The sequence below is a fragment of the Cryptotermes secundus genome, unplaced genomic scaffold (genome assembly GCF_002891405.2).
Source record: "Cryptotermes secundus unplaced genomic scaffold, Csec_1.0 scaffold313, whole genome shotgun sequence".
Classification (NCBI taxonomy): domain Eukaryota; kingdom Metazoa; phylum Arthropoda; class Insecta; order Blattodea; family Kalotermitidae; genus Cryptotermes; species Cryptotermes secundus.
Genome location: NW_019744412.1, coordinates 1,291,476 through 1,313,154, shown reverse-complemented (window position 1 = coordinate 1,313,154; position 21,679 = coordinate 1,291,476). Strand labels below are relative to the sequence as shown.

General features: G+C 40.6%; 1 protein-coding gene across 3 annotated transcripts in view; it reads right to left on the bottom strand.

The window, feature by feature from the left end:
* LOC111874714 (zinc finger homeobox protein 4) overlaps positions 1 to 21,679 on the bottom strand; it is a 310,881-nt gene that overhangs the window by 276,440 nt on the left and 12,762 nt on the right. For 2 of the 3 annotated variants that reach the window (XM_023870447.2, XM_033755572.1), the window contains exon 1: positions 14,372 to 14,817. The exons of the other annotated variant lie outside the window; for it this stretch is intronic. The gene's annotated coding sequence lies outside the window, so the exon portion shown is untranslated. Of the gene's footprint in view, positions 1 to 14,371; positions 14,818 to 21,679 lie in introns of those variants that run through there. 3 annotated transcript variants of the gene reach the window in all.

Genomic DNA, 21,679 nt, shown 5'->3' with positions numbered 1-21,679 from the left:
GGAGGGGGGGGGTTGGAATGATGCAAAACATCAGTCGGAATCGGGGAATTTTATTTGGTGTGGTTGGTAGAGTGCACTGACAAACATGGCGACGACAACACAACAGACGACGAACTATGTTATTTTTACAAAAATCGTATCAATTTCGTGCGCATGTAGAATTTGTAAATGATAGGGAAACATTTTCAGTGTTCTTTCGTATGTTCTGTTTGGTACATGCATCTCACACGATAACCCCCCCCCCCACCAATTTCTATAAGTATTATGTTTTTGTATATTATCCATTGTCTTCTCTATTCTCTAAAACCCCTCCTATTTCTTAATTTGAAAACATGTTTCGGACACTGGATTCCGTCCCCGCCCTTAGGTAAAACCTACTCAGTTGGGCCCAATAGGCTAGCTCTATCTATTGGACCCAACTGAGTAGGTTTAACCTGAGGACGGGGACAGAATCCAGTCTCCGAAACGTTTTGTGTTCTAAATAAAAACAGGACGATTGATAATGTTCACAAGCATAATATTTGTATAAACTTCAAAATGTGTAACCGTGAAGTCCGAATTATTTCCTGGGTATGCCCTTCTAAATTTCAAATGCCATGATATGCCTGCTCATTTCTGCTAGCTACGCAGTAGAAACGTAGGTGACAAATCTCTGCAACACACCATACACGACGTATGAGGGAGTGAGGATAAACCTCTAGGCATTCCTAAAGTTCATCGCCGTGTTCACAAGAGTCCGCTAATGGTCTCTGCCTGAGCCAGACTGAAATTACATATCCTCACATCCTACAGCCTTAATATTAATTTTAATATTATATCCATCTACACCCAAGTCTTACAATTACTCCTTTTCCTTCATGTTTTCCTATCATAATTTTGCATGCTTATTCCGCTCCAATAAATGCTACATGCCCAGCCGATCTCACCCTCTCCGATTTAATGATCACGAGAGTATAAGGTATACCGACGAAGCGAACTTATTTATATTATTATTAGATTACATAAAAATCCAAATTCTTAAAACCAATATAATTTATTCTCCTCGTAAAACCAACTGTAAACATTTTAATTACTCTGTGGATCTCTTAACCGTAAGAACTGCATATGCAATAAATGGAGAGACAGCTACATTTCCATCGTCATGTTCACTAATTAATATTCTCATCTGCTGTTATTCATTCGTTTCATCATGGCGTTTCTCCTCTACAAAGTCTAAAGGTTTTATATATTAATTTAATTCGCTGAGAGCTTCAGTGTGCGTCTGCAGCCCAGAATAAACTTACTTCGGCGATTCTAGTAAACTGGAAACAATACAAGAAATGTTAGAAATTTATACTACAATCCATTTATTCGGTGTAATTTTCCTCGCTATTATGATCCAGTTTTGAATTATTTAAAATTCAAAACACTTTATTTCTGACAATATCTTAATATTTAATTTCATGTTCGCGTTTCCAATAACACCGGCTGCTATTATATTATGAATGTCGTTGGTCTCTGTGTGCCCAGTAAACAAATTTGGGGGCATTTCCACCCTTAACGTCAGAAATGTCTCGAGACTCAGCCCTTCGACAGGGTGCGTCACGGCTGCAAACAGCATCTGCAAATATCTGGACGTTTTCAACGGACATAACATCTCCCTTGAGGATACACTTTCCTTCGCTTAATTTTACTTAATTCACCGTTGCTGTCACTCTATCAACGTGTTATCTGCATTACTTCTGTTTCCTGTACTTAGTTCAGTTTCTAATCTACTCTATCAACGTGTTATCTGCATTACCTCTGTTTCCAGTACTTAATTCTTAGTCCAGTTTCTAGTCTACTCTATCAACGTGTTATCTGCATTACTTCTGTTTCCAGTACTTAATTCTTAGTCCAGTTTCTAATCTACTCTATCAACGTGTTATCTGCATTACCTCTGTTTCCTGTACTTAATTCTTAGTTCAGTTTCTAATCTACTCTATCAACGTGTTATCTGCATTACCTCTGTTTCCAGTACTTAATTCTTAGTCCAGTTTCCAGTCTCACTTCAGTTTTGTACATTTACAGTGCTCGCGTGTTACAGGCTGTTGGCAAGGGCTAAATAAAATATTCCAACTGAATCATTATTATTAATATTACCCGTTATTCCTGCTTTCTAATGAACTCTTAAATTACCATATAATTAAGTAATGTAAATGAGGAACAATATTATCAAAGATATTTGTCTGTGCTAGACGCACTTCGGCTCAAGTTGTTTGTAGGTACGTTTATATATTTTTTAATAAAACTATTTCTCTCAGTAGAATGTTGTATAACGACTTACATATTTATTAAAGTATTAATTCACAAAATATAATTTAATACTTTTATTTCTCTGTAATGGTATTTACGAATTGGGTCTAGTGGTCAGAGTTCTTGACTACAGATCCAGACGTCCCGGGTTGATTCCCGGCGATACAAGATTTTCTGAGTAGTGGGTATGGAACGGGGTCCACTCAGCCTCGTGAGGATAATTAAGGAGCTCTTTCAAGGAAACAGCGGCTCCGGTCTAGAAAACCGAAATTAACGGCCCTGGGGATCCGTTGTGCTGATCACGCAACACCCACTACCAGCAGAGGTTGGCACTAACTTCGCCGACAAGCGGCGGTCGCTCGGTCGGTATAGTTTGCTTGCGAAATACAGGCCATGGAATTTGTTTTGTTTGTTAATGTAACTGTTTTGATTATTATCGTTGCTGCTATTATTATCGTCATCACAGCCATTATCACCATAATTCGCAACCTACCGCCATCTACAGAGGATTCATACCCGGACAAAACGGCACTGAACACGGACGCTGAAATCGGTCTAATTAACAGTCACTCGGGCTGAACAGCTGCATTACATGATTACCTTTAAGATGGTCTGAGCAGGCTGAAATATGGATGGAATCAACAAGCTAAGATTGCATTTCTCCTAAATACGATATACACATCCAGTTCGTACCTCAAAGGAAACATTACGTCCCGCCACAAAGCCAAACCGGTTAATGCTGTTTAGGGAAACAGTCGCTGTTTACTGTGAGAACCATAAGAACACACAAATAGTATATAAAGATTCAGTCCATACCTCACAGGAAACACATTACGTCTCGCTACAAAGCCCAACCGGTTAATGCTGTTTAGGGAAACAGTCGCTGTTTATTTTGAGAGCCATACAGAACACAAATAATATATAAAGATTCAGTTCGTACCTCACAGGAAACACATTACGTCTCGCTACAAAGCCCAATCAGCTAATGCTGTTTAGGGAAATCGTCGCTGTTTATTGTGAGAGCCATATGAAAAAGTATGGAATATTAAATGTGTTTCATTTTCTCTACAAATACTGTTCAAAATATGTTTCGCTCCGATAAATATTTACCGTGCTGCGCGGAGAGAAGCACACGGGGTTTTCATTTAAGGTGTCAGTTATCGCTGTCAGGCGTTAAACAAAATTCGAATGTGTCCACGAATTTAGCAAAACTGCCCTATACCAAATTTCAAGAAAATCCGTTCATCGGTTCTAGAGTTTTTGCAGTCAGACTGACATGGCGAAGCTAGCGGATGATTTTGTTGCGAAGGAGCCAAAGGATGCAACTGACAGTTACTACATTAAAGTAGCGGTAATATAAAGAAAATATACATAAAAATAATGTGAAACAAATTTATTTCCTTGTTGATGTGAAATTTCAAAAACTCTATAATTTGTCGCCAGGAAATGTAATTAAAGTAATTATGTTGTTGTTGTTGTTGTTGTTGTTGTTGTACGTTATAGAAAGGTCACATTAAGTCGGTTCACTCAGCGGTGACAATGACGAATACTATTAGCTCTGCTTATTTGATTTAGACTTCGACCATGAAGATGGAATCAATATGTTCCTCGGTAACGTCGATGAACTTATACCAAACTTCACAGCGACGTGTTCAAGAATATGACAGTACTATTCAGCTAATGCTATATAAACGCATTCCGTGAAGGGTTACAATGTGCTGTTTCCATACGGCAAAATTCACGAAGCAGATTAACTTCTTATGTGTAAATTCTGTCTGTTTTAAGATGGAGGCATCATATCCATGAAACTATATGGTACCGCAAGTCAAGAGGGAGTAGAACCAATCTTCTTATGAAATTTGAGCTTCTAACGAGGACTCAAATAAGGGACACGCTCTTCAGAAATGCGACCGCAAGTCTAAACCATCTCTCAGGTTACTCATACTGTACGTCGAGAAGGCAACATTACAGAAAGAAAGTTCCCTCAGTGTTCAACGGAATATTGGCTACGACGATTTTGGTGACCATCGCGTGTTGGAAATATAATTAAGAATGATATAAATCTACGAGGGTATCCGCAGGTAAGGCAGTCGGCAACATACAGAGGGGCCAAAACAAAAATGTATACGCGTTTCGCCGCCAATTTCTTTGACTGTCCTGCCACTCTGTAAGATGACACTGACATTCATGTGACTAGCATCATCTGTTGACAGAATATCACACTACACGCCTTACATTACAATTCGGTAGAACTTTTGGTTGTGTTGCAGATAACCTCTATTAAAGTGTGTATACAATTTTTAGGTATGATCAAATCAAGGCAGGGCATGTAGCAGGAATGAGGGAGATGAGGAATGCATATAGGATATTGGTGGGAAAGCCAAAAAGAAAAAGACAACTGGGAAGACCAAGGCGTAAGTGGGTGGACAATAATAAAATAGATCTTAAACATAGGATGGTATGGATTGGTCTGATCTGGCTCAGGATATGGGCCAGTGGAGGGCTCTAGTGAACACGGTAATGAACCTTCGGGTTCAATAAAATGCTGGGAAATTCTTTAGTAGCCGCAGAATTGGCGGCTCCTCAAGAAGGGCTCAGCTCCATGAGTAAGAGTAATACAGTTTTTGGGTGGGGCCGGGATAGTGAAGTCGGCAGAGCTACTGGCTACGGGCGGTACGACCGAGGGGTCGGAGTTCAAGTGCTGGTGGGTCAAGAATTTTCTCTTCTTCGTGTCCTTCAGACCGGCTGTGGGGCCCACCCAGCCTCCGATGCAATGGGTACCGTGGTCCCTTTCCCCAGGGGTAAAGGGCGGCCGGGGCGTGAAGCTGACCACTCACCTCCAGCTTGTGCCGAGGCCTCGAAGATGTCACTGTATATAACCATTACCTTATACGCCTTCATGGTGTAGTGCTTAATTAGTTAAGCACAGAGACATTTACTTTACACAAACTTTACACAATTTTGGGGTCCCTCTGAATTTTGTGCAAAGAATATTGTGCTACTACTAGCATTTCTGCGGCATACTCGGCTGCCCATTTCAGGACAGAAGTCGGTCCTGAGCAGCAACCATATCACGCCACGTCACACAACAGAAGACAATATGAATAATGTTCATAGCGCTTCTCGTGCTAAAGGCCTCTAAAATATATTAAAGGAAACGTAGAATGATAAATGTCGCCCGTATTAAGCTTAACAGACATTTATGTCACATGACACATAGGGCGACAGATTTGAAGCGCTCACCTCGATGACTAATGTCTTGATATTTTACACCGTGTGGTCTGGTAGCAGGGCACGGACAATTCGAACCATGAAAACGAAGGCAATAGGTTTCTCCGAAAAGACACTAAACTATTACAAGATTACACAGCGTCAAAACACCAGAAAAAAAATAAATCTAGATAATCTGTACCTTTCCTAGAAATAAGACTAAATTTTTCAGTGAGACCTACGTTTACACCAGGACATAAGAGGCTTAATCAAGCTTACGACCGTTCAAGTAACTAAGATGCCGTTGTAGCATAAGATAGGCATGGTCTTCTTTGCAAAGCCCGGACTGACAGAGGGCTTGTACAACAAGGATAAACTTTCAATAACAGGCTATATGTGCGTTACGTCGGTTTGACGGAAGGCGAAGCGCATTCATTAGAGACAACCGCACCTTCTTGACAGAGAGTATGTTACATAGGGACTAAGGCCGCAAGGGTACATTTTAAGGAAAAAAAAAAAATCTCTGGTCGTGAGTCTCAAGGGGTTTGGCGCCAAGACGAACTGACTGGCGGTAAAAAAGTAACTCTAACGTTAACTCTGAGGTTTACACCAAAATACCTTGACAACAGAAGGAAAATCGCCTTACTGACAAAACCGATTTACATGAAGGCGGTTTGGATCCGAAGACTCAAAGACACCAAAGCCAATTCCTGAAAATACGACAAGAAGTATGTCTTTGTATGTCTTTATTGTTGAATTTCAAAGCACCTCCACCATAAAAAGTCACGTGCGGGCTACTGAAATCCTGATTCCGAACTGGACAATATGTGAATTCCACGGATAACTCACCACACGCAGTCACTGCAATCAAGCGTGCGATCCATTGACAACAAAACTAAATACGGTAATCTCAGTTATCTGTGCCAATATCACTCGGACAATATCCACTGTTTGCTGTACATTTGCTGTACACGCGCAAGACATTCGGGAAATTCCTTCTACTTTCCCATTTCAGAAGATTGTCATCATACTGGGGCATTCTTATTTACAGTCTCCTTCTGTTTGGCTTATTCTACATCGAAGATGGAAGCAATATGTTCCTCCTAAACACTGTGCTCTCTCCGAACTACACAGTGTTACGACTACTTCATAATCACCGCTGTGAAAACGCCAAATCCACCAGATCCTAATCATCATTTCTATACTCATCATAATGGCAGTAGCCTGTTATTCAACAGCTCCTAACTTAATCTGTCAATATAATGAGTAACATTCGCCTGAAGATGGAAGCGTTTCTATGTTCCGAACAGACATGTTTATCTCAATACAAGCCTACAAAAGAAAACGAACGGTGCCCAATATGTTACTATAATGAATCGACAACCGCCGAACGGGTTACAGAACAAAGCAACTAACTGAGTCCTTCTTCAGGATCTAACAGTACCTCAGGCTAATACAAAATTCTGTGTCTTTTATATAACCCGAAGGTTCATTATTGTGTTTGTACGCCAGGACTCACACATCCTATACAGCGCCAATTTTAAGGACATCCTTATGGATTCATTTTCATAAACTGTCAGTTATACAAACCAAAAACTCTACATAACAGATAACTAAATAAAGGCATGGGGGAATTTTGACAAATCAAATTATGTACATAATATATAACTGTGAGGTTTAATTTTATAAGTAAAACTTGCATACGTAATTTACGTAAATTAACTTCAGACATGAACTTCATGAAGATGGTAGAGTGTAGGCGAAACATTATTATTTTTAACAAATTATTCCGAAATCGAAATTCTTGTAGAAAAATCTTAAAGGTTCTTTTAAAACATTCACTCCCTATTCATGAGCTCCCGAGCTGAAGTCTAGGTCCATAAGAAGAATGCTCTTCCGTCTCTCCAAGCATATACCGGAATATTACCTCCAGATAGGCCACAAATGCTTTCCAATTTTCTGTTCACTAATTATCCTACTTTTGGAAGTTACATAATCTGAGCTACTGGCAGCGTCGCTAAAGAAACATAAAAATATAAATGAATTTATTAATTCTCCTGTCGCTTGAAACGGACGTCGGCTCATGACTCAAAGACGCCGTACTTACTGTCAGCAGAATATTACAGGAAACCTCCCTTCATACAAAACCCATTATCTTGTTTGCAGTCGGATATTAAGGGCATAAAATATCCAGAATTCTGATCTAGAGTCTATAATCCCCCCTCTAAAATTCAATGAGGTGTGTTCCTGTACGCACTCTCCTCATTCTTCTTCTGCTCGCTCCTAATACTTTTAGGGGGGGGGGGGACGATGTTATTAGGTACTGAGAGTCATGCTAAAATTTCAACAAGACTCATCAATGACAGAGAGTAACACTAGCAAAGGGAATATTTTATGAAATCCATAAAACTTTTCGTCCCATTTATGTCATGTCACTTGTAACACATGAGAGAAAAAAGAAACAGAAATTTCACATCAAATTGTGAGCAAAAGAATATATCACAACCTTAACTGTAATATTCCTTATGCTGTTCGCGGAATGTTTCATAAATTCTGTATGATGTCGGGCGGGGGGGAGACATTGAATTTTAATTCAGAATAATGATGATGGGACACGAACACAAAATTATTAAAAATATCTCTGTAAAATTGAAGCATATATATGCCCTGATCCGTCAGTACAAGAAGAATGTTCAAATACTGTGTTTCCTGAAATACGGCAGTTCTGTGATGAATTTAGCAAACACTCTTGTGTTTCGTTGTTTGGTTGCGGCATCAGCTCAAAGTCTGTTGTGTTTACCGCATCCGCAAATAAGCGAAAGGCAATGATGATAATACGTAATTAATGTAAGCCTATGTATTAAACNTAAATTAAATAGTCACAAAAATTAATTGCATATTTTATACATATATGCACAGAATAATTTGAAACTGACGTTTAAAATCTGCCAGAAAATACAAATTCAATTAAGTTTCGTACGCAAATAAACTGTTAGCAGATAAAAATATAATATGCTTCTGATTGTGGTCTTCTGGGCTGTGAACCCGTGAGGGTATTCCAGGTGGATACCAACGTACAGAGTAATGTATGGTTTCATCATCAGAATGGGTACAGAATGTTTCTCTGGAAAGATGCTAACCGCCTGCAAGGCTGATGCAGTGTTACAACCCAAAAGATCGCTGTTCGGACAAGCAGCGCCGCAAGAACCTCAGATATAAATATAAACTTTAATTAATTTATTTTATACGTAATTAACAAAAATTGTGTTATTAATTTTATACACATTACACGTCATGTACTAAAAACCAAGCATTTATTAAGACTGACAGCGCTATGTTACGTTTACTGCTGTTCCGACGAGAACATGCACCTTGTACGTGCAGGAAGATAAAAGTCTGACGGGAAGTACGGCTCCATCGGCCGGTAAAAACTCGCTTGCGTCGTGCGGTCAAAAATGAAGTTTCCTACGGTTCGGAGGTACGCAGGAAGAATGTGCCTTTAACATGAAGTAACATCGTAGGGAAGTTACGTCTTGTTATGTAACTTGAAACAGACAACACATATTAAATTTACCTTGGTCGTAAATGACTCATGAAAGGGGGAACCAGTAAATATTTCTAAGGCTAGTCCCCATTCTGCAGAGACCAGTCGTCGAAGTAAGCACTTAAAGTACAACAATATATGTCCGGGGCTTCAGAAGAATATCACGCCAGTAACTACGGCAACACAAATTGTTGTCTCATTCCACAGAAATGTACAATACATTGCTAATGTAACACCCGTTGAGAATTCAACGGGAATTTAATCGCTTTTTATATAAACTTTCTTACTGCTCACTTTCCTTGCTTTCTCTCGTATTCCTTCCCAGCCCTACAGTTTATCGAATGCGTCGAGGCCGACGTTTAATGTCACCTCCCACCAATAACATACACAAATAGTCAATCGTAAACAGTCTCCTTTACATTATACACATTTCAGATATCAAAATTAAAATATTATCAATATTCACAGAATAGACACGATATAGCGAAAAAAGAGAACGTTCGCGCAATCTACATAATTTCTGTTCCATGTCACGTATTAACGCTCGATAACATGTTCCTATGGTTATAAAGAACTGAAAAAGAAAATTATATATGTAATGCTTATAAAGTTTATACAACACAAACAGTGCAGTGAACATTGCTCTGTCTCAGGAGTGACGTAACCTTATACGGCTTAAGACAGAGTAACAAGTCTATACATACAAATCACTTGTTTTACAATTAAAATAACTCAGCATTCTGCCCACAGAATGTACACATGTTCCATGTAACTGTCACAATAAATTGTGATTATTTCCCTAAATAGCGTTCACCGACTCGGCTTTGTGGCGGAGATGTAATATGTTTTCTGTGAGGTGCGAACTGAATCTTTATATATTATTTATGTGTTTCGTATAATTTGCACAGTAAATAGACATTATTTCCCTAAAGAGAATTAACTGATTGGTCTTTGTAGCGGAGATGTAATGTGTTTCCTGTGAGGTAGGAACTGAATCCTTATATATTATTTGTGTGTTTCGTATAATTTGCACAGTAAATACATTATTTCCCTAAAGAGCATTAACCTATTGGTCTTCATAGCGGAGACGTTACATTTTTCCTGTGAAGTACGAATTGAATTTGTTAATACTTATGTAGAAAAATCATTAAGCTTCAAAGCGTTAATAACCGATAAACTCTACTAAGATGCACTGATCAAAGACTTCTCTGTGTCCTTTTCGTTCTCTTCAGCTACAAGATTTTAAAATATTTTATCAGCGTGTTCGCTTCAAATACATATAACAGGTATGGAAATGTGTCAGAAATATGTGCCCATATAGGCCTACATACGTGCATGCGCGTAACACAAATGCAGCATTCACTGCTGAACAGTCGTTGTTCGAATTATGGTCTTGTAGTTTGTGGCCCCGTACATGTCCTGCCTACAGAACTACACCGCATCTTGTGCACACTAACGTTCACCTTGACGATGGAGGCAGTAGGTTCCTCCGAAACTGTTTTATTCATCTGCAAAACTACTTAACTATTGAACACTTGTAGGACACACATACGATTGCAAAATCTATCATTTTCAGCAGGGGACTTCTGCGGTTGTTCATAGTTTTGGACAATGTCGAATCTTCGTTCACTCTTCCTACTGGTGAACACTGACGTTTTGTTTCAGCGTCCTCTCTTAACGCTGCAAGTCTAATGAAGACTATTAGCTTCAAATTTATCTGAATATTTAGAAAAATTTACCAAAAAACTTTTAATATTCTTTAAGGAAAATGTCGCTATTCATTCTAAGAATCACACGGAACACACAGATACACCGTGTGGGCAAAATGCAGAGATTTTCGATGCCAGAAATGTGATCCAATTAAACTATCTATGGCTCTACAGCCATTATGGACCTTGGCCGCATTTCAGTTTCTTAATCTATACACGGCCGGTAGGACTCCTTCGAGAGGAGATCAGCCGGTCGCAAGGCCGCTGCCTATACACACAACACAATCACAGAATAAAAGCACACAGACATCCATGCCTCGAGTGGGATTCGAACCCACGATCTCAATGTTCGAGCGGGCGAAGATAGCTCATGATTTAGACCGAGCAGCCACTATGATCGGCTGATGTAAATAAACGGTTAGCTATGAGATAAATTTTCAAAACCGCCGATGAAAGTCCATTATTGGATATAATCCTGAGAAAATTTCACTGAACCTTAATCCCTTGGATGAATTTCTCCAAAAAAAATCTCAATATTATTCTGACATCTCCTGCGTCTTTCTAATGTTTCTTTACCGGCCCATTTCACGACCAAAATTCTAGTTACGCTTATTAAGATTTCTTGATGAGAATGCTGTTGTGGCCTATTTTATAGCGGCGTTAACATAAAATGAAAGGGTCAATCACATTGGAAATTACGCTGTCACGGTCGGTCAATTGTAAACCTGCATGATCTCACCGGTGGAGGGGGGAGGCTTATGCCACAAAAGCTGCCTTTGTCTGAGAACTTCAACTAAATAACCGTGAAGATGGAGGTAGCTGATTCCTCCGATACTTTGATTTCTGTCTACCAAACTACACGGTACCACATCCCAAATGACTCATCACCATGAGAACCTCAAATTTCATATAGAATGATAATATGCTGTTGGACAAAGTAACAAGGTACGGAGCCATAATGATGTACGCTTATAATCACGTCAAATGAGAATAGATCAGCGACAAACCGTCATATGGGCAGCTTCTGTTTACTGGCTCCGTTAATAGAAATATTGATTGCATGTGAAATTTAAAATAAAATTGACGAGAAACTGCGAAGATGAAAACACTTTGCGATTAGCAAGAATTGTTTCATAGTAGGATTAGTTAAGCTAGTATACCCACTGGGCACGTTTTATAAGGCAGTTTCAGTAACAAACAGAATTAACTTCTCACAAGACTTCAGAGCAAATTCAAAAACACACACACACATTATTCCACAAACAGGAACATCACGAAACAAGCAGCCATATTAACCCTTAAAGAAAGCACTTGCTTAAAAAGAAACTTTGTATATTTCCCTTATACTGTAGGTCTATTCGTGCGTTTTGCATGATTCTTTCATTAAAAAGTGATTATTTTCCTAAACAGCATTTATCCGGGTCTTCGTGTTTATGGAAACGCAATGCTTCCTGTGAGGTACGAACTGAATTTGTATATATTACTCAGGGGAATAGCAAGCAACGATTGAGTATGCACAAACCACAACATTTAGTAAAGTAAAGACGGCATGCATAAAAATCTATACATTTTCTGGGTAGGAAATACATAATATATATTTAGAGGAAATTATATAAACAGATTCTTTATTATTAAAACGACTCGGCACACGTTAAGGCGGGATCAGCGTGAAACTGCGTCATTTTCACTAGCAGAACCGACGATAATTAAGTTACAAACTACAAAAAATAAATAACAATAATCCGATAACGAAATACATTTCATAAATTTTCAGATGTAAACACGCATACCACGAGCTGCTGTTAGTATATCGTCACTGCAATGTCACAGTCTTCAACACAAACAGGTGTATATGGACATACACGGATCTTAACGTGTTGCTGTCAAATGGAGATAAATTATCGGACGACACAGTCAAATAGGCACACGGCACGCATAAGCACAGCGATGTGAATCAACAGACGTTGAAGAATACTATATTCTGAAATATGACGAGGTAGAATGTAGCAGAATGTCTCACCCGGCCTATATCACTATTGCCTTGACGCTCAGCCCAGTTTTCGACAAGTAAATGAAGGCAGTACGTTGTTCCGAAACGTCTGTGAATTTCTACATGGAGTCTCATCACAGAAGACAGTATTCTGTATTAGTCATAGCCTTGAATTTGTCAAGTTACACGTAGAATTCACTGCCTGTATTGAGTTCCGAATTTTGAACTCCAGAGTTTTTCATTTTTTCACGTGTTATTTTCTTAAGATACAAACCATTCCTTATATTAAAAAACGTAGTTCAAAATACAATTAAATTAAGGGCATTATTTTCGGGGAAACAAGGTACAATTTTTATTTCTACAGTTAGCTACAGTCCAAAAGTTTCAGGGAGTAAATCTCGGGAGACAAAATGAATTAAAACAAACGGCAGAAACGCTGATATACAAATTCGACACAAAACGTTTCAAATAACCAGTAGGCCTATTTACCGGTTTCCATCCACCGCGACTTCTATGTGTGCAAGACTCAGTTTGGTCACAAATTTCAAAATCCACAATACAGAGTCGATTTCAAACATGCGACTTGAGATAATCACGCTGGCGACTTGTGGGATATGGCGCCGTGTAGTCTGGTACAAGTTTCCCGACGTTTCGGACGAACATACGGCCTTCATCTTGAGTGACAGCTTGTTGTTTGCTCGATCTGCTTACACTTCAACCCCAAAAGCTGAAACCACAGGTTCTTCCGAAACGTCAGTAAACTTCTACCAGACCACACAGCGTCAGCACATCCCACAATCTATCCGGATTCAAACTCATATATTTGCCCAACAAAACCGAGACTCAAAACAAGTGTCTACCACACAATGCATAGTTCGGTTCCAGTTTGTTCTGACATGTGTCGCCAGTTCCGGCCGTCATGGTCCTGTCTTCCGGAACGTGTTAAAAACACCGGTAAGATACGTCCGAAATTGTGCCCAAGCGTATCCGACACAAAAGGGCGAATGCGATTTTTTTAATTCTAAAACCAAAATTGGGGAGGGGCAATGCCAGTACGGCCACTTACAATAAAATTGGAAGAAATTTGAATTATATAAACGCAAACAAATATATATGACGGAGAACATGTTTCGTTTATTTTAAGTCCTGGCTTCATTTGATCGTAGACAATTATGCCATGCAGAGTGTGTCTAATTAAGGGCGGTGCTGTATCTGTCACTGGCATATTTCATTCCAGATACGGATATGTCACTGATTAGTGACCGAGAGTGGGATACCACTCTGCTAACATTATTCCTCGACTGCCCCATTAGACCATGGTAAAACGCAATTTATTTATACGAACATAAAACCTATAACCGCTTTTGGAACATTAGTATTAATTGCTTAAGGTTTCGTTGGGTGTCCGGGTCTAGACGTTTCGCGCTTATTAACAGGCCCAAATTTTCTTCATGCGACACAGTTGGGTGTTACCGGAGTTTGAAACTTGCTTGAACACAACGTCGAGTAACTGCCATCTTCTTTGGCGCCCAAACGTCTCGGTCAGTGTGAGCACACGGGGGATCAAGCCGGATTGTGAGACACAGTGAAACAAGTTTCATACTTTTTGCCCAGAAGAAAATTAAGACTTAAAAGACAATCTACCTGAGTGCATCGCCTCTTTGGTGCGCAACGTTTGTTAATGTTGTCTCTTCGCCGATCGTGAGACAGTCGCCGCCGCGAGGTGATGGCAGGGACGCTTATCTGCAGCTGATGTTTATTGACTCTGGACACAGATGTCATCCCAAACCCAGGACACAATGACGTAACACCACCAAAAAAACCACACACTTCTTTGATTATTACTTAGGAAAAAGAAACAATTCTTGGTATTACTAAAAACACACACCACACTCACAGACGAAAATCCACTGATTATGTTGCTGTTGATATAACTCGGGCTAACTTGTCACGACCTGCATCTTGGGCTCTCCGTCGGGTGTTCAGTGTTCCGATAGCGCTTACTGTTATGCTCTACCTATCTATTCTTCCTTCTTCTGTCTTACACATTTTCACATGCGTTGTGTTCTTTGTTTTCTTTTCTTTCTTTCTTTTTTTTTTGGTTTTTTTGTTTTTTGTTTCAGCTGTCCACGGAGGCCCAGATGTTTCTCGCGTGGCGCTCGACGGCTCACTGTCGGAGCTGCATACACTTTATAATCAATCGCTAACCAGGGAGGGGGAACTCACGGCAAGAGGGGCGAAGGGAAGAGGGGGGTAAGAGAATAGAAAGAGATGCAATAAGGAGAAGGGGAAGGTATGCGGGGAGGAACGAAAACTCTCAAAGAGGTGTCCCTATCTTAGTTTTTCCTTCTTCTTCTGCGTCTTCGTGCTTTAGGATGGTGATGAAGCCAAGTCGCGCTCCAGAACCAGAGCCTGCGAGAGCGGGGAGGAGGAGATGTTATAACTAGGAGAGTGAGATCGGAATGGAAAGAAGGGGGTAAGACGGTAAAGAGTGCGGGACTTGGAGAAGAGGGATGATAGAGGGGTGAAAAAAGATGAAACNAGTGCTGTCGGAGAGATGGAATACAGAAGGAAAAAAAAAAGAGAAAACGTACGGGGGGGGAGGGGTAGTGTGATATGGGAGGGCGAGGTAACTCTCCTAGCGAACAGAGTTTTTAAGAAGATGAAGATATGGTGGGTGAGAAATCAAAGAATTGAAGACGCATAGTTTCTTTACTGTGAGGACAGTGGTTCGACACGGACCAGGGGGGGGCTTCTTCACAGACTGACATTTTTATAGTAGTTCTTCAAAATGTTATAGCGCCATATTTTTGACGTATAACCTCCTTTATGTGAGAAAACCGCGACTAGCGCGAATGATCGTTTTTATACTAGTCGCGGATTTAGGATCACAGATAAACCAACGAAACAGCTTCAGATTACGTCAACTGGAGGTCCGCGAGACGGATTCGGCCCATCGTTTCCCAAGTAACATACAAAAACATTACAAGGTTTGAACTCATGAACTCAGCCGGTTAGTTTAGCGGTACACCTCTAGACTTGTATTTGAGAGGTGCTCGGTTTGAATCTCGGTCGAGAGAGACAACTGTCATGACTGAGGTCTGCCGTGGTTTTCCTTGTTACGCAATCTCTTCCTTCAAAATAATTTCTAGGTCGGTAGTCCGAGCTACTCAGAGCAACGTAAAGTAAAACAAATAAAAAGACGTAAATTATCATGTAGTTGGATTGTAATTATTAATATTATAATAAATAATGTTCAGCAGTTTTAGTGGAGGCCATATAAATTCTGAACATTATCTATTACACTAAAGATTAATTGTAGGAACAACTTAGGACTATTGAAAAAAGTAGCAACGAAACAAATTTTAAAGTGAGTTACATTTCCAGAAGAAGAAACAATACGAAACAAATTTATTTAAAAACACGTTCGAAAAATATTCAAACGCCTGAACAAAATGAGATGATGATAATAGCGAAAAAGATATAAGAAATAGAGGATCAGCGAGAAACATTTCCGGGATTTCAGTGTTTAACATATCAGTAATTTAGGGGTATGTGAGCATGATGTTTGTGTTGAAATACACAAAGCTCTCCAGGTTTCATCCTCATCTGTCCCGTGCAACGCCAGTGTCACACTGATTGTTGCTGCGCACTGATAGCTGCGCGGTGGTATATTCACGTCACATGCTTGACCACCGACAGTTAGCGGTATCGGTAGCAAGCCTATTGCTTGCCATGGCATGCCGAGTTCGAGGTCTATTGTGACCATTCGACGCACGCATGGAACACAATCGCCTACTGACAAATCGGCCATTGGGTGGCTTACTCAGTTTACAGCAACGGGCCAGGCTGGAACAAGCCTCGATCAGGCACGATTTAATTTCATGTCCGGTTTTGTGAAAAACCTTCTTTAAGCTGTAAGAAGGCCGCGCCATAGCTCAAGCGGTTAGTCGGCGGCTGCCTGGGTTCGATCCCGGGTCTCGTCAAGTGGGATTTGTTGTGGACAAAGTGACGCTGGGGCAGGTTTTCTCCGAGTACTTCGGTTTCCCCTGCCAATCTTCATTCCATCAATTGCTCCACAATAACCCTGACCTATCATGTGGGGCTGATACAACAGGCCAGAAGTGGCCGCAGTACAAGGGACTTAGTCCCACCCCACTAGCAATAAAAAAAAGCTGTAAGAATTCATGACGTTGACCACCTACGACAGCGAATCACAGCTGCTGTCAGACAAGCTTCACCGAACATAGAAAGAAACAGACTACCGTTTCGATGTTTGTAGATTTAGCAAATGGTGCTCATACCGAGTTCTATTAAGGTAAAGGTAAAGCTATCGCTGTAACAGGCCGTGGAGTCCCATAGGGTTGTGAGACATCGAGGCTTCCACATTTTCTGTAGACAGTCAGCTCATAGATGGAGGTGAGGTTGTCAGCCTTACGCGCAGGCCGCTCTTCGCCCCCCAGGAAGATTCCAAGTATTCATTTCTGTTGGAGGTTGAGTCGAACCCAGGTCCATAGTGCGGCTGGAAGGATAAGTCAAAAGAAAAAAAAACCCACCTCATAGGGACTCGAAGACGCAACCTTCCGACTTGTAGAGTAGTGCCTCAACGAACTACGCTACCGCGTACTTCGATCTATTTGGGTATGACATCAAATTCTGAGTGCTTTTAGACATTTTATAAAAGGGGTACCTACGTTTTGTTCCGTAGTTAAAATTAAACGAGAATTTCAATTCCCGGACATATCTTTCGATGATCCTGTATTTGCACACGAAGAGCCCAGAAATATTAGGAAGAAGTTGCAAGAGAACGAATAAAAGAGACCCAATTAACGCGTAATACAGTCCTAACTTCAACAAGTGACACGCATACTGTAAGTATGCATATTTAAAGCACTCGAAGTTGCCGAGTTCCTGGACAATGTTTCGGAAACTGATACTGTTGGTGTGGGGAGACATTCTGTTCCATGGCCTCTCTGTCTCTTTGGGCATTTCCACGACTGTTACACCAAATTTTCCTATTAATTCCCGTCCACAAAACATGCTCATAGCTTCATACGTAGCTGCAAATGGCTGACTCTTGCTCTTTCTAACGGGCCTTCTAACCATTCCACACTGAAGACAGAAGCATCAATTTTCAAATATGAATTGTCTGAACTCTCCTTCTGAAAGACAATAACTGGATGTCTGAATTTTAAGTTTAAACGAAGATGCAGAATTGAAATGCAACTTTGAGTGGGAGGGGTTCACTTTAAGACTCTGTTATCAGATAATGAGAAGGAAGTCCTTCTACTCTACATCTTATTTTTTTCCTTGACACTACAGCCCAAGTGGGCCTAGGCCCACCTCCATGAACTTCTCCGTTCACTTCGGTTTTTCTAGATTTTACACATTCGGAAGGACTCCTTGGGCGGGTGATCAGCTCGTCGCAAGGCCTCTACCTGTACACAAACACACAAATACTAAACATCCATGCCCTGAATGGGATTCGAACCCATGATCCCTGTTTCCAAGCGAGCGAAGACAGTGCATGCCCCTACTTTACTTTACCTTTACCAATTCCTACATACGATGTACTCAGAATTCGAAATCATCGCCTTAATGACTCCACTGATCTTCACAGTCAAATACGTCGTTAAGTAATATGATAACGAATAGAAAGAAGTCACAGTGTAACACTCGTTGCGAATTAACGGAATTTCCCAGGACTTGCTGCATACATTCCCGGCTTTCTCGAGTCGTACATATGTATTATCGAACGATACGTTGAGGTCGTTGTCTAACACGAATAGCACACATAAATAGTAACTCGAAAGCCGCATCCTGCTTCACTATATTACAATTCACATATTTACATCAAAACATTTTCCGTATTCATATGATCGACACGATACGCTGAAATAAAATACCGTTAGTTCGTTCGTTTGTGACCTATTACATATTTTAAGTTCATGAAACATGTTAGCGCTAAATAGTCTGTTGCTATAACAACCTGCAATTACGAAATGGCAATAAAAATTTCACGGTTACAAAACTTTTAATATATATATACGTGATAGTAATATGGATTCGGACGATTAAAAACTCCTTACGGATATTGATTTTATGAGAAGACGTGTTATTTACAAAATGAAACTATAAAAGAGAAAGAAATTAATATTGCAAATTTTCACACGTGACAGGAGAACATTCTGGCTGAAGTTATATTTTCACTCTTTGTTATATTAAATTTGTGAACCTGAATACATTACTTATAGTCAGTTCATTGACAAAGTCTACTCGGGCCGTGTAACCAAAACAACGAAAACAGACGACAACCGGCTTCTATACCGGGGAACTCCTCTTGGCGCAGTTCCGTAATGTGCAACGATTAATTCCCTAACTAATCTTTTTTAATTGCTAGTGGGGTGGGACTAAGTCCCTTGTACTGCGGCCACTTCTGGCCTATTGTGCCAGCCCTAGATGATAGGTGGGGGAGATTTTGGAGCAATTGGTAAAATGAAGATTGTCAGGGGAAACCGAAGTACTCGGAGAAAACCTGCCCCAGCGCCACTTTGTCCACCACAAATCCCACTTGACCAGACCTGGGATCGAACCCGGGCCGCAGCGGTGGGAAGCGAGCGATTAACCGCTTGAGCTATGGCGCGGCCAACTAACTAACTTCATGGAACTGCGAATTCCTTGAGAAGCTGCCAGTTGCCCAGCCACTCAAGAACTTCCCAGCATTTTACGGAGCCCGAAGGTTTATTACCGTGTTCACAAGAGCCCTCCACTGGTCTCTATCCTGAGCCAGATCAATCCAGTCAATACCATCCCATCCTATGTAAGATCAATTTTAATATCGTCCACCGACCTACGTCTTGGCCTTCCTAGTGGTCTCTTTGCTTCTGGCTTTCCAAAAAATATCCTATATAAGTTTCTCTTCTCTAGCATGCGCCCTACATGCCCTGCCTACCTCATCCTCCTTGACTTCATCATTATAACTATGCTTGGCGAAGAGTACAAGTTATGAAGCTCCTCATTATGCAGTCTTCTCAAACCTCCTGTCACTTCATCCCTCTTCGGTCCAAATATTCTCCTCAGCACCCTGTTCTCAAACTCCGTAAGTCTATTCAGAATTACTGGGTTTTTGAACTTTTTTAATCGTCCAGTAATCTCGAAATTTAAAAACACGTTTTGAAACTGGATCTGTTTCCGTCCTCGGGTGAGGGGAAAAACATTATGCTGGGTCCCTTACAAAGAGCTAGCCTCAATCACCAGAGGACGGAAATCCGAAACATTGTTTCTTGTGAATTTAGAATACTGGACCATGGACTAAGTCCGAAAACCCAGTTATTCTGAGTGTTATACACCATCGTCAGAACCCTTTACAATCTATACGGAGAAATCCGTTTATGGCCACATACACACCAAGACCTATTAGGGGTCAATATGGCTGTAAATCAACATTTCCCAACGCCTTTAAGTAAAAGTCTGACAGAAGAGAACCGCTAAAATATCTGTCAAACGGCATGGGCGCTGTTACAGAGTTACACACAGAAATATATAGGATACCACGTACCCGCATTTACGTTTCTGAGCAGTGAGCCGAAGAGGCCGCTGCAGGGATTCCCCATTCAGTGCAAATTTCCTCGTTATTTACAGACATTCTTCAAACACACTCCGATACACTGAACTTCTACAGCATCGAACACGGCCTGTTTCCGGTTGGCCTTATTCTCAAGAATAGACAAAATGTTTATCCTTCCTATGCCTCGCTCGTACACTGCTCAGTTCTATTCATATTATCTTTTTTTTCCAACCAATTCGTAGTAAACATTGTGTTACACAAGGGGGCCGCGATAGCTCGGTCGGTAAGCGAGTGGCTTCGGGATGGACGGCAGAGGGGTCGGAGTTCGAGTCCTGGTAGGAACAAGATCTTTCTCTTCTCCACGTCGTCCAGACCGGTTCTGGAGCCCACTCAGCCTCCTACCCAATGACTACTGAGGGGAATCTTTCCCAACGAGGTAAAGTGGCTCCAACGTGAAGCTGATGACTTACATGGAAATAGTGCCGAAAAGAAGAATACGTGGATCTATACATACACTCCCTCATACACCTTCATGGCGCAGTGATTACTTAGTTGAGCACAGGGACGGCGTTGCTTTATTTGTTACACTGGTCATTTTGAGGACGTCATAATGACAAAGCTACAACTGCCCCGCTTGGACCTACGTAACGATTATATACATGAAGTGGTATAATGCCTGTTGAAAATTCAATGGGAGAATTTGACAATTCCCGTCTCTAGTTAATGTTTCCACAGATACATCCCTTCCATTGATATACTGATAGCCCTTGAGGTACAGTCTGAAATCACTGCTTCACTGGATGATACGCAATGGACTTGACGCTTCACACCAATGCAAAACGGCTACAGAAAGCTTTGCCCCACGTTTCTCAAACCACAGTAACTGTATTTCATGAAGATTTATGGAGCAAATTTACTTAGGAAGTAACACCTGTGAGTTGCATTTTGGAGGTTGACGATTCGTACCTCGGCCAGGACACCAACTATGACGAGAATTGTCGTTGTTTTCCTCAATTATACCAGGCAAATACCCGGGCAACACGTCAAATTCAGACACTATAACTTCCACCCAAATCCATTATAATTTATTATTCACTATTTAACCTGTCACTATATACCGCTCGCTACTGAGAGCATCGCTAAGAAAAATCGTGAAGGAAAATATACGAATTTGTGAGGAGAGAATTTTGAAGGATCACGGTCTTTTCCCTTTTAACACTTTAGTTCTGGATTTCTTCCAAATAATATATACAAATTCAGTTCGTACCTCACACGAAACACATTACGTCTCCGCTACAAAGCCCAATCGGTTAATGTTGTTTAGGGAAAGAGACGCTGTTTATTGTGAGAACCATACGAAACACAAATAATATATACAGATTCAG